This window comes from Oryx dammah, unplaced genomic scaffold (genome assembly GCF_014754425.2).
Source record: "Oryx dammah isolate SB20612 unplaced genomic scaffold, SCBI_Odam_1.1 HiC_scaffold_28, whole genome shotgun sequence".
In the NCBI taxonomy this organism is placed as follows: domain Eukaryota; kingdom Metazoa; phylum Chordata; class Mammalia; order Artiodactyla; family Bovidae; genus Oryx; species Oryx dammah.
In genome coordinates this window covers 63308935-63322292 of record NW_024070212.1, presented here as the reverse complement: position 1 = coordinate 63322292, position 13358 = coordinate 63308935, and the positions used below count along the sequence as shown (strand labels likewise).

The 13358-nt window shown below is 35.6% G+C and overlaps 1 non-coding gene across 1 annotated transcript; it reads left to right on the top strand.

Annotated features, from left to right (window-relative positions):
• The first annotated feature begins 3448 nt into the window (after window positions 1–3448).
• On the top strand, window positions 3449–3520 carry TRNAF-GAA. Its single transcript has one exon. It is a non-coding gene; the product is annotated as a tRNA-Phe (tRNA).
• Window positions 3521–13358: the final 9838 nt, after the last annotated feature.

The window sequence follows — 13358 nt, the reverse complement described above, 5'->3', positions numbered from 1 at the left end:
TGCTGAAGAACTGGTGCTTTTGAACTGTGGTGTTGGAGAAGACTCTTGAGAGTCCCTTGGACTGCAAGGAGATCCAACCAGTCCATTCTAAAGGAGATCAGTCCTGGGTGTTCATTGGAAGGACTGATGTTGAAGCTGAAACTCCAATATTTTGGCCACCTGATGTGAAGAGCTGACTCATTTGAAAAGACCCTGATGCTGGGAAAGATTGAGGGAAGGGGGAGAAGGGGACAACAGAGGATGAGATGGTTGGATGGCATCACCGACTCAATGGACATGGGTTTGGGTAGACTCCGGCAGTTGGTGATGGACAGGGAGGCCTGGCGTGCTGCTGTTTATGGGGTTGCAAAGAGTCAGACACAACCAAGTGACTGAACTGAACTGAAAGACACAAAAAGCCTGACATCTGAATAGAAGAGGTATGTTCCTACATGGTGTGCTTTGAGACATCCTTAAAACCTATAAATCACTAAAGACTTAAAGTTTTTCAGCTTTAGAATTACTCTCTCATGTATAGATGGCAGCATTTTTCTGTAGGCGTTGAACCTGAAGCTAGTCTTTGTTGGTTTTGTCAAACTGGAAAGATGCATGCTTATTATGAAAGTCAATGTTGTTGTTGAGTTGCTTAGTCGTGTTTGACTCTCTGCGACCCCATGAACTGCAGCATTCCAGACTTCCCCATCCTTCACCATCTCCAGGAGCTTGCTCAAACTCATGTCCATTGAGTTGGTGATGCCATCAAGCCATCTCATCCTCTGTCATCCCCTTATCCTCCTGCCTTCAATCTTTCCCAGCATCAGAGTCTTTTCCAATGAATTAGCTCTTTACATCAGGTGGCCAAAGTATTGGAGCTTCAGCTTCTGCCTCAGTTCTTCCAATGAATATTCAGGGTTGATTTCCTTTAGGGTTGACTGGTTTGATGTTGCTGTCCAAGGGACTCTTAGAGTCTTCAATAGCACCACAATTCAAAGGCATCAATTCTTCAGCATTCAGTCTTTTTTATTGTCCAGCTCACATCCTTACATGACTACCAGAAAAACCATAGCTTTGACAATGTGCACTTTTGTAGACAAAGTTATGTCTCTGCTTTTTAATAGGCTGTCTAGGTTTGTCATAGCTTTTCTTCCAAGGAGCAAGTGTCTTTTAATTTCATGGCTGCAGTCACCATCCATAGTGATTTTGGAGACCAATAAAATGTCACTGGTTTCCATTGTTTCCCCTTCTATTTACCATGAAGTGATGGGACTGGATAGCATGATCTTTGTTTTTTGACTGTTGAATTTTAAACCAACTTTTTCACTCTCCTCTTTCACCTTCATCAAGAGGCTCTTTAATTCCTCTTCACTTTCTGGCCTAAGTGTGGTGTCATCTGCATAGCTGAGGTTATTGATATTTCTCCTGGTAATCGTGATTCCAGCTTGTGCTTCATCCAGCTTGGCTTTTCGCCTGATGTACTCTGCATATAAGTTAACTAAGCAGGGTGACAATATACAGCGTTGACATACTCCTTTCCCAATTTGGAACCAGTCCATTGTTCCAAGTCTGGTTCTGACTGTTGCTTCTTGAACTGTGTACAGGTTTCTCAGGAGACAGGTAATGTGGTCTGGTATTTCCTTCTCTTTAAAAATTTTCCATAGCTTGTTGTGATCTACACAGTCAAAGGAAGGTCAGTACTAAAGTGCAAATACATTTTTTTTCAATCATCTAACTGGGAACCCCTGTTCTGGAGTCCAGTAGAGAGGATTTGGAGGAAGACTTAAGATTGATCAGGGGTATTGTGGTGTGGATAAATAGACATTAGTGATACTTGGAAAAGAAGCTTTAGGAACTCCATGTCTCAAAGTGTTTGAGGGATACACAAAGTGATGATATTGCAAAGAGACATGTATTATCAATGAATGTATATACTCTGAGAAAAACTTAGCTTTTCTCTGCCAATGGAATTATGTTTCCAGTCAAGCTTGATTGTTTTATGTTCTTTAGTCATTTAATTAACACAGGGGTAGAAAACTGAAAGGTAAGCAATGTTAATGGTTTAGCAGTCAGGGGATTTCCAAAAAAAGCAATAAAACAAAGGAAAAAGTGGTTTGATGACTGTTACCTGACACTTGGATTTGGTATCAGGAGGGAAATAGAGATTAGCGGAGACAAAAGCAAATGACCCATCTAAAAGGGGGCTATTCAGGTCCTCAGTTTCAGTTAAAGTTACCATACGACTGCTGACTCAGTGTTGCTATGTTTTCTGGGTTTTCATAAGAAGTCTTAAATCTAGACTTTTATAAGCAGTTCTCCCCCCACCCCCACGCATCATTTCTTGGCAGCTATTAAAACAAACAAACAAACAAACAGGTGAAAATACTGTGTAGGTCAGACAGAACACATTTGGAGGCTGATTTTGGCCCAAAGGCTGTGGTTTTCAACTTTTGAATTGGAGCTGCATCACACTTCTAAGTGTTTATCCCTAAGAAGCTAACGTTTTCCATTTAATGGAAAAGAAATCTGATGCCCAAGTCAGAAACTTGCCTGAAGGTACAAAGTACACAGTAGGCTATCAGAGCCTTATTTCCTGGATGTTAGGCTAGTCCTTTTCACTGTTGGGCTTCCACTAGTAACGTTTATTTTTTTTTCCAAATGATATGCACATAAGAGTATATACAACCTATGGTATCAAAGTTCACTCATTAAGTCAGGTAAAATAACAGGTATATTATTAGAGACAATGCCAAACTCTTCAAAATTTAAATGTAGGGGTTTAAATATTTTTAAAACTACTATGCCATGTGCCATGCCCATGTGTTTCCATGTGTTAAATTCAGAGATACGTTTGGAGGTCAATAAGTGGCTTCTTTCTAAGCCAGATAAGAGTGAATTTTTTATTTTTGCTCACATTTTTCCCTCACCAGCCATTGCATGCCTGCCACGTTGCGTCAGTTGTATTAGACTCTGTGTGACCTTATGGACTGTAGCCCACCAGGCTCCTCTGTCCATGGGATTCTCTAAGCAAAAATACTGGAGTGAGTTGCCATGCCCTCCTCCATGGGATCTTCTGGACCCAGGGATCAAATCCGCCTCTCTTAGGTCTTCTGCATTGGCAGGCAGATTTTTGACCACTAGGGCCATCTGGGAAGCCCCTGCCAGCCATTGGGAGGTAGCCAATGTATGTGTGTTTGTTTGTTGGTTTTTTTTTTTTTTTTTTTTTTTTTTGCAGATTGCAATGAGACAGATAACACTGAATCTGGTTATGGCCCTGCTTTGTAGCTGCTCTGAAACCAAACAATGAGAAGAAAGAAAACATAATTTATTTAACTCACAACACATTAACAGTATCAATAACCTGAAAAAAAATCCCAACATTCTTAAAACTCTGCTAAAACAAGTCTGTTGATCAATTTAGGGATATTACTCCTTAGTTTTCATTTTCTTTCATCTATTATCTATTTCATAGAATTCCCTGGTGGCTCAGATGGTAAAGCGTCTGCCTGAAATGCAGGAGACCTGGGTTCGATCCCTGGGTTGGGAAGATCTCCTGGAGAAGGAAACGGCAACCCGCTCCAGTACTCTTGCCTAGAAAATCCCACGATGGAGGAGCCTGGTAGGCTACAGTCCATGGGGTCACAAAGAGTCGGACACGACTGAGTGACTTCACTTTCACTTTCATGTATAGCTAAGTAAATACTATAGGACATTGGTGACCAAATAGTTCTCCACAATTAAAAAAAAAATGCACAATTTAAAAGTGTATGCAATTCTGTATCTATGTGTATATTTATTCCACATTTATGTGTGTGTATATATATATATATATCACTTAGCACAGGTCAGAGGACAGGGATGTAGTGCTAAGGAAGGTAGAGGAAGGTAGATATTCTCTCTTCTATCATGGATTTTATAATCTGGTGGTTGATACAAACATTAGACAGACAACTATTAAAATAATTGTTTAATCATAGAAAGTACTAATTAGGAAAGATAGAGTAAGGGTGTGACAGAGTTTAACCATGTTCTCATGAAGGTGCGGGTTGAAAGCTTGGGTAATGAGAAGCTTCACTGAGAAAGGGGCATTGAAGTTAAAACTGGAAGAGAAGAATGCCAGCCAGAGGCCATGGCACAGCACCCTTAAGAGCAATAAACCAGAGAAGTGTTCTGAACACTTGTCCCCTAATGCAGCCCTATTCAGTGTCTACTCAGGTCAATCAGTGGTATCCCATTCCATTATTATTCTGGGAAGTGACAGAGCAAATGAGAAGACCTTTGGTCACATAGGCTGGATCTAGTTTTACTAACTGTGGAAACATGCCAATTGTGTGAACTCTCTGAATCCTAGCTTTCTTATCTGTCAAAAGTCATAAAACATAATTCCTTCTCCAAGTTGTTATAGGATTAAATTAAGTAAAAATATAGTTGGTGGCTCAAATTGTAGATACAACAGTGGTTAGTGTCTCATATTTTCTTTCCCCCTAAAAACACGTAATCCTGAAAAGGAAGATATGTGTTAAAAGATGGCTGGTAGACAGAGTTAGTGAAGCAGAGTTAGAAATTTTCAATAGAAGAGGATTTTATACTTTAAGGCAGTTTACTATAACCTCTTCCTTTCTTATTTTTATCTTTAAGAAGCAAATTATTCTGCTTCTAGAAAAATAAAAGCTGTCATTTACTCAGTGCAAGATATGCTGGGGAACTTAAGATGTTTCATTTAGTTTTTAGAAACCTAGACATTAGGTATATTCTCATTTCCGTTTTACAGATTCAGAAACTAATGATGTTAAGCAATTTGTTCAAGGTCAAATCCTTATCAAGTAGCAGACTGAGACTTAAATTTAGGTTGCCTATATTAAAGGAAAAAAAATAATCAAAAGCCATGTTAAAACTCTGAGCTCTATCTTGGGAGTAAATATGTGTGCAGTTGTGTAAATATTACTTGAGAAAGCTAATTGAGTATTACACTTGAATTTTACATTTGAAATATGAAAAAAATGTTTATTCTATAAACATTAGATAGTACAATTCAAAAAATATTTTCTCAACTCAGTAGTAGTGTTTCCTTAAGAAAGGGATGATATGGTTGAGTTTCAACTTTTTAGTTTTTTTTTAAAGAGGAAATGGATTTAAAAGGGGGAATGACTTTGAGAAACAGTGGCATGGAGGCTTTTCCTCCAAAACATGGTAGACATTGAGTCAACAATATTTTTATTTATTTTTGTACTATTCTTGTCTTCTGAATTAGCAAATTCTTTGAAATATAGTAGTATCTGCAACTAAATATACTGAAGTGAAACTGACATTGATGAAAGAAATGATAAAAGACAATGATGAAAGAAAGACTTACTTTCCTAAATCCACATGGAAATATATATCAAGAAATATAATAAAATTTAAAATATTCACTTTAAGAGTTTTTGCTGGTTATCTTTCAAAAGGAAATGTAAAACGTAAAAAGTTATATGTGGAAATGTATAATGATTAATTTAAAATCATTTATAAACTTGAGTGATTGGAATCAACATACATATCCAATAATAAATATTGATTAAAATATAATTAACCCATTGAAATGAATATAAATTAGTTATTTACATTGAGATTGCTAAATATACACCTTGAAGTAGGTAATAATATTTTTTTTTCTGGAGAAAATGGATATAAAAATACATGTATTAAGATTTCAATTGTGTAAAAATAGAAGTATAGTAAACAGTCAATAAAATGACAATAGTTGTACTGTTGGGCTAATATATAGTCATTTAAATAACTTTATTTTTTTTATAATGTGGACAAATTACTTTTGAAAATTTTAAACTATTTTTCTCTGCTAAGCAAGATACATGCGTTTTATCCATGAGTTGGGAAGATTCCCTGGAGAATGAAATGGCAACCCACTCCAGTATTCTTGCCTGGAAAATCCCATGGACAAAGGAACCTGGTGGGCTACAGTCCATGGGGTCACAAAGAGTTTGACAGGACTTACTTAGTAAGTAAACAACAAGTGCAACCGAATAAAGAGCACCCAGTGAGTCTGGGATACAGAGCAAAATCTCCAAAATTGCCTATCATTTGGTTACTGCTTCATTAAGTCACCCTTTCTCCTTTTACACGTATCAAAACAATGATTATCACATTTGCATACATTTGTTTGTTGTCCAATTCATCTGTCAACCTGCTGACTAATTTAGAACTGAGATTATAAACTCAATATTTAGTACAGTGCCCTCTATTTAGTAAGATTTAATGAGTTTTGTTTCATAAATGAACAAGTTACCATATCTTAATAGTATATAATTTCTAGTATGGAAACAAGAGCTTGGAGATAAAAATTAAGTCTCCTATGAGTAGAGGAAAGTTAAAATGACAGAATAGTTTGCCTGAAAAAAATACTGAATTCAGTCCATGATCAGCAGTAGCTACAAACACAAGAAAAGGCAAGAGAGAAAAAAAAAGAGAGAGAGAGAGACCTTATTAGCCTCCTGTTGAAAGTGTACAATATCTTCAATGAAATATTCTTGCCTAACACTGAACCTGAAGCAGATCAAGTCTTAAAATTCAATTACCAAAAATATGAAGAATGAAAAGAAATTAAACATCGTGGAGATTCAAGCACCAAATTTCAGAACATAAGAACTCTACAGGAGAAATGGCCAGTTTAACAAATTTGTTGCAAGATGAAGAAAATGAAGGGGAAATTAAAGATGAAAAAAGAGCTAAGAAGCAAGTCAATCAAGTAGACTTGTTTGGATCCTAATTCAATCAAACAAACAACTAGACAAACAAAATGAAAAAGGGAAAGTTGAACATTTTTTTGAGGATATTAGAGAATTAATGTTAATTTTAACTACAATAGCTGAATTGTGATCTCTTTGTTCCATTTTTATCTTTTTGAGATGTATTTATGGATGGTATGGCATCTGAGTTGTGGAAAGAAGGAGGAAGGGTATAGCTGAGATATGACTAATTATGAATTCAGTCTTTTGAATTCTGTTGAATCTGGCTAATGAATATATGGGGATTTATTATACCAGTTTTTACCTTTATATGTGTTTGAAATACTCTAGCAAGAAGTTTCAAAAAATAAAATTTCAAATAATTCAAAACAACCTGTCCCCCCAAATTATTAAGGAGTCACCTATTGATCCATCTAATCTGCTTTGCAATAAACTACTGATAAAACACTTTGCTTGCTTTGTCTATGACATGTCAATACATTTCCATCTAATGGTTATTATATCTTTCAATGATTTTGTTCACCTAGGAAGACTGCAGAATATACACATGGATGCATGTAAATAAATAGATAACTGTTATAGAATCACTGATCTTAATATCACAAATTTCTCTTTTTAGGAAAAAATAATTATTTGATTTCCTTGGTATTCAATTATTTGTTGTTCATTTGCCTCTCATAGACACTCAAAGTTTATTCAAAGGATTTCTTAAATGATTTCTGTAGGAAAACCATGTCTGGAGTATATTATAGAGTTAATTAGGTGAGTCAAATGAAGCATGTATATTAGCATAAAATTCAGTTAGCCATGTTTACTATATGGCTAATTGTGTTTTCTTGCCACATATGAAGAAATCATTTAGTAAATTCGTGTTTCAGTTTTACTATAATTTACAAGAGTCACTATACAAATGGTGTCAACCTTTGCAGTTTAGTTTTATGTGTCAGCTTGGCTGGGCTTCCCTGATAGTCCATATGGTACAGAATTTCCCTGCAATACAGGAGACCAGGTTTGATCCTAGGGTTGGGAAGATCCCCTGGAGAAGGAATACCCACTCCAGTATTCTTGCCTGGAAAACTTCATGGATAGAGGAACCTGGTGGGCTACAGTCCATGGAGTTCTTAAAGAGTCGAACATTGCTGAATGAATAACACTTTAAGCTGGGCCACTGTCCAGATATGTGGTCTAATATTACTCTGGATGTTTCTGTGAGAATGTTTTTAGATGAGATTTACATAAATTGATGGACTTTTGAGTAAAGCCAACCACACTCCATAAAGTGAGTGGGCCTCATTCAATCAGTTGAAGGCACGAATAGAACAAAAGAATGACCTCTTCCAAGTAAGAGGGGATTCTAAAGTAGACAGTCTTTGGACTTAAAACATCAGCTCTTTCCTGGAACCTCAACCAGCCAGTCCAACCTGCAGGGTTTGGACTTGTTAGCCTCTACATTCACATTAGCTAATTTCTTAAAATCAATCTCTTTCTTCATATATTTAGAAATATATGTATATATATATATTATATGCTGGGAAAGATTGAAGGCGGGAGGAAGGGGACAACAGAGGATGAGATGGTTGGATGGTATCACTGACTCAATGAAGATGAGTTTGGGTAAACTCCAGGAGTTGGTGATGGACAGGGAAGCCTGGCGTGCTGCAGTCCATAGTATTGCAGAGTCAGATGTGACTGAGCAACTGAAATGAACTGATCCAAACCTACTGGTCCCATTTCTCTGGAGATTCTTGATTAACATCAAGAATCCTCATCCTCAGACAAAATGTTAAGACAGTGAAAGTTACAGTTCAAGTTTAAACACAAAACCTTTTCACAATAGCAATTGGTAAGATAATAATGGTAGGTTGCAGCAGCTACAAATTAGGGAGTTCCTACCTTACCTTTAAATAATCTTACTTCTCCAACTTGTCTGATATATTATAGTGCCCTATGATTATTATTTAGTGTACATATATTTATTTTTGTTGAGTTGATTTTTTTATCATTCTTTTTAAAGAATATCACATCTTGTCTCTCTATAAATTGTTCAAAATACTTGAATTTTTATTTTTTCTTAAGATTGGAGAAGGAAATAGCAACCCACTCCAGTACTCTTGTCTGGAAAATCCCATGGACGGAGGATCCTGGTAGGCTACAGTCCGTGGGGCCGCATTAGGGAGTTCCTATCTTACCTTTAAATAATCTTACTTCTCCAACTTGTCTGAAATATTATAGTGCCCTATGATTATTATTTAGTGTACATATATTTATTTTTGTTGAGTTGATTTTTTTGATCATCCTTTTTAAAGCATATCACATCTTGTCTCTCTATGAATTGTTCAAAATACTTAAATTTTTATTTTTTCTTAAGATATATAATACTAAAGACTAAAGCAGGAAAGGTGCAATAATAGCTTACTGTTGTCTAATTTTAGTGGATTGCATTTTAAGAGTCAATCTAAGCAGTTCAAGAGTAGAATCTGTATAAATGCCTGATATATCAAGGCTATCTTAGATCAGACTGCTATAGACTGAGTGATTTAAAGAACAAACATCCCTTTCTCACAATTCTACAGGCTAGGAAGTCCAAGATCCAGGGGCTGATAGACTGGGTGTTTATGAGGATCTTGTTCCTCATTTGCAGATGACCTTCTTTTTGTAATGTGTTCACATTACCCCTTGTTGGGGAGAAGAAGAGGGAAGGGCGAGAACAAGAGTTTTATAAGATCATTAATCTCACCAAAGAGTCCACCTTTAAATAGCATCATATTGGAGTATGCATGTGCACCAAACTCCTCTGTCCATGGGATTTTCCAGGCAAGAATACTGGAGTGGGTTGCCATTCTTTCTTCTAGGGGATCTTCCTGACCCAGGAATGGAACCCACATCTCTTGCATCTCCTACATTGGCAAATGGATTATTTATCCCTATGCCATCTGGGAATCCCATCACTTTGGAGATGAGGGCTTCAACCTATGAATTTGGGGATAACAAAATTCAGTCCATAGGAAAGGCAAATAAAAAACATAAGCAATAAAAATAGGTCAATAACCTAAATTTCAAATATATATTAATCATGATAAACTTGTACCTCTTAAAACACTAATGATTATCAAAGTGGTTTATATAGGTAACAATTCAAAACACACACATGTGCGCGCGCACACACACACACACATGAAAGAGAGCCTTTACCCAACAATGCTGGCTCCCCAATCTCAGACTTCCAGCATCCAGAACTGTGAGAGATAAGTTTCTGATATTTATAAGCCTCTGAGTCTGTTTATAACAGCCCAAATGGACTTATTATTACCACTTTCTTTCTCTTATGAGAAAAAGTTCTACTCTTTCTAACATATTGTTACCTGGGCTCCTAACATTACCCATTCCCTTAGGGTCTCTTAGCTTAAGTTCTTTTTCCCCAAAAGTGAGTTGCCTTCATAAGTGAAATTCTGGAGTGGTTAACACAGTAATTAGATTTCCCTTCATTACTCAAATACTGATAATACTACTTATCTCGTAGGATTTTTGTGAGTATTTTTTGATGAGGTGATGGTTACAATGAAATTAGGATTGTGATTGTGATAGAGTGAGTCCTCAGTACATGTTAATTTTAATTTGTCTGTTAATGTTATTACTATAAAATAAATGTGACTGCATAGAATGGGAGGTTTTATCGTGAAAGTTAGAGAGGAAAGAAAAATGTGAGAGCTGAGAGAATACAAAAGTGTGTACTATGCAATATCTGGTTTTAACTACTTAAGTAAAGGAAGGTTGTGTGCAACTCAGCTCCTTGTCTTTGAAACAGAAATATCATTCATTACTATTTCTTAGTACAATTGAGAGAATAATGTTTTTAATATGACTAAAATTATAAAAGAGGGATGGATGCTATGTATGACAGAAATAAATATATTATTTTCAAAGTGTCCATTACAGGATTTGAGGAAATTTTTGGATATATGGATAAAAGCCTCAACTGGTCCATCAATAAAATAATTGCATTAAGTGTAATATGTTCAAATAATTTTACTCAGATAACAAACAGAAGCTACTTCTCTCCTTTTCACATTCCTTCTCATCCCTCCTTCCTCTCTTCATTCCTTTCTGTTCTACCTCTGCCACACTTTTGCTAGGAAACGAGTGAGTCCTACATGCCAATCAATGATAGGCATCAGGGATAGGGTACACACGTGACTAGCTCTGTCTCCATGCTCAAAATGCTTGCAATCTAGAGGTGAGTATATGCAAGAGAAAATAATCAACCCGGGGATGAGAATTACCGGAGAACTATGGTTACAATGCTGAAATAGCACAGGCAAAGCACCCTGAATTAGAAGTTATAAACACATTCCTTCAAATTGATGACGTTGAGCTCTCATGGTGGAGAAATTAGCAAGGTTGAGTAGAATAAGAAGCAAGAAGGGTTTTCCAAGCAGAAGGGACTATCTGATAAATGGCCCATGTTGATTGAAAATTTGCACAATGTTAGAGATGTGCTAAGTTTTATTTAGGGCAAAATAAGAAGTATGGCCTGGGAAACAGCCTCTCAGATACTTCCAAAGAACTGCTCTGGAGAGGAGAGGGCGAGGGGGGGGGCGGGGTGTGTGTCAGTATATATGTGGTTTTGTTGAAGGGAGATACATGTACAGGCACACATTTTGGCAGAAGGTTACTGCTAGTAATGACAGTGGCACTGCCAGTTAGGAGGAACAGATGCCTCTGTAATTATTTTAGTGCTTTTCTAGATATGAAAAGATGTAAGAAATTAGGCTTATAACATCTTCTCCTGAAATATCTAAGTATCTGAAACCTAATCTGCTAGCTTTTCCCAGAGCACAAAATTTCTCATTCCTGATCTCCATCCTAAAATAATGGAGGGTGTGTTGAAGGTCAGCAACTGCAGCTGCTAGTGACTTAATCTTAGTAGAGTTGGATTGCAAGTAACCATTTTTACTAGGTGCCCTAAGTCAGGAGAATGCCTTTTGCAACAGGGAAGGTATAAAAAGGTGCAATGTTATAGGCTGATTTAATGACTATGAGTGAAAGGAAAGATTTAATGCTAGAAAATTGAGAAAGGGCCAACTCTTGAAAGAACTCACATATTGCAAAAATGAATTTAGAATTTATCTTGCAAGTAATGAGAATTAAAAGCAATATTTAAGGAGTATGTCATACCTTGATTTGTACTCCTTAAAGATTATTTTGGTTGTATAATAGAGAAAGTATTAGATGAAAACAAAACTAGAAGCCAGAAAGAATTATTAGCTGCTAACACAGTAATCAAGATAAGAAATGATGAGAGATTACATCTAAACAGGAAATTTAAATGGTGAAAATTGAAAAGGAAGATGAAGCTTCCCTCTAGTTTCTAAGCTGGATATCATTTTCACTGGGAGTTTACAATACTATTCACTGGTATCAGAGAAGAAAAAAGCAGGAGAGAAACGTGCATGAAGGGGAAAATAATGATGTATTTTTTGGACAATTTGAATTTAAGAACTAATTATAATGGCCTAGCGTACAGGTAAATACATGATTATGAAATGAATTGAGTCTTTGGTCTCACCCAACCCATGCTATTTGTGGATTTCCCTTTTCTTCTGATCAGTCACAAATACTTATTGAGTGACTGTTACATATGAAGTACTTTGCTGTGAGTCACTTCCAATGGAAGTGAATGTAGTGACCTGATATTAATGTCATGATCTAAACATTAGAGGACTGAAATATACTGATCATGCTCCCACAGAAGACAACATAAATATGATATGTACATAATAAAAACAGGGAACTCTGCTCAATATTCTGTAATATCCTAAATAGGAAAAGAATTTGAAAAAAGAATGGGAAAAAATATTGGCAAGTTAAATATTGATTGCAGGCAGTAAGATTTATTTGCTCCATTTTCAAATGTATTTTGAAAATACATTTTTTCATTTCTAATACTATGTACATACTTCCCAGGTATATATAACCTGAAGGCCTATAATATGATACAATAAAATACTAATTAGTTGAGGCTGGTATTTATTTAAATTTTATCATTGTTTCATGAATGCATCTGAAAAAGTGTGTTTTATTATATTCTTCAGTGCAAAGTGCTATATATTCATCAGCTAAATTATGTTTACTAATTGCATTGTTTAAATACTTTTTATTAAATTTGACTAATTTAATAATAACCAAAATTTGTCTTAAAATGTGCCCATTTTACTGATATACTTGGAAAATTAGCCTGTTTCTGTCATTTTTCCCCCTATGACATATTTGGAGTCACTGTACAATAATTTTCCTTTTATTTAGACATTATTATTATTATTGTTTTAAAGTCTAATATATCTGATATTGACAGAGCTATATCATCTTTATTTTGTTTAGTATTGTCCTGATACACTTTCCCATATCCTGGTGTTTTAATATTTCTGAGTGCTATATTCATGTGTCTCTTGTAAAGATCATATAAGATTTTAAAAAATTATTCTGACTAATTTGAGATGAGTATGTTTAGTCTATTTATATTTTATTGTGATTACTAATAGATTTGGGTTTGTTTCTAACATCCAATTTGGTTTCTTAAATTATTTGCACATTTTCAGTGCTTTTATTTTTGTCTTTTCATAGCTTTGTTAATTCTGTGTTTCC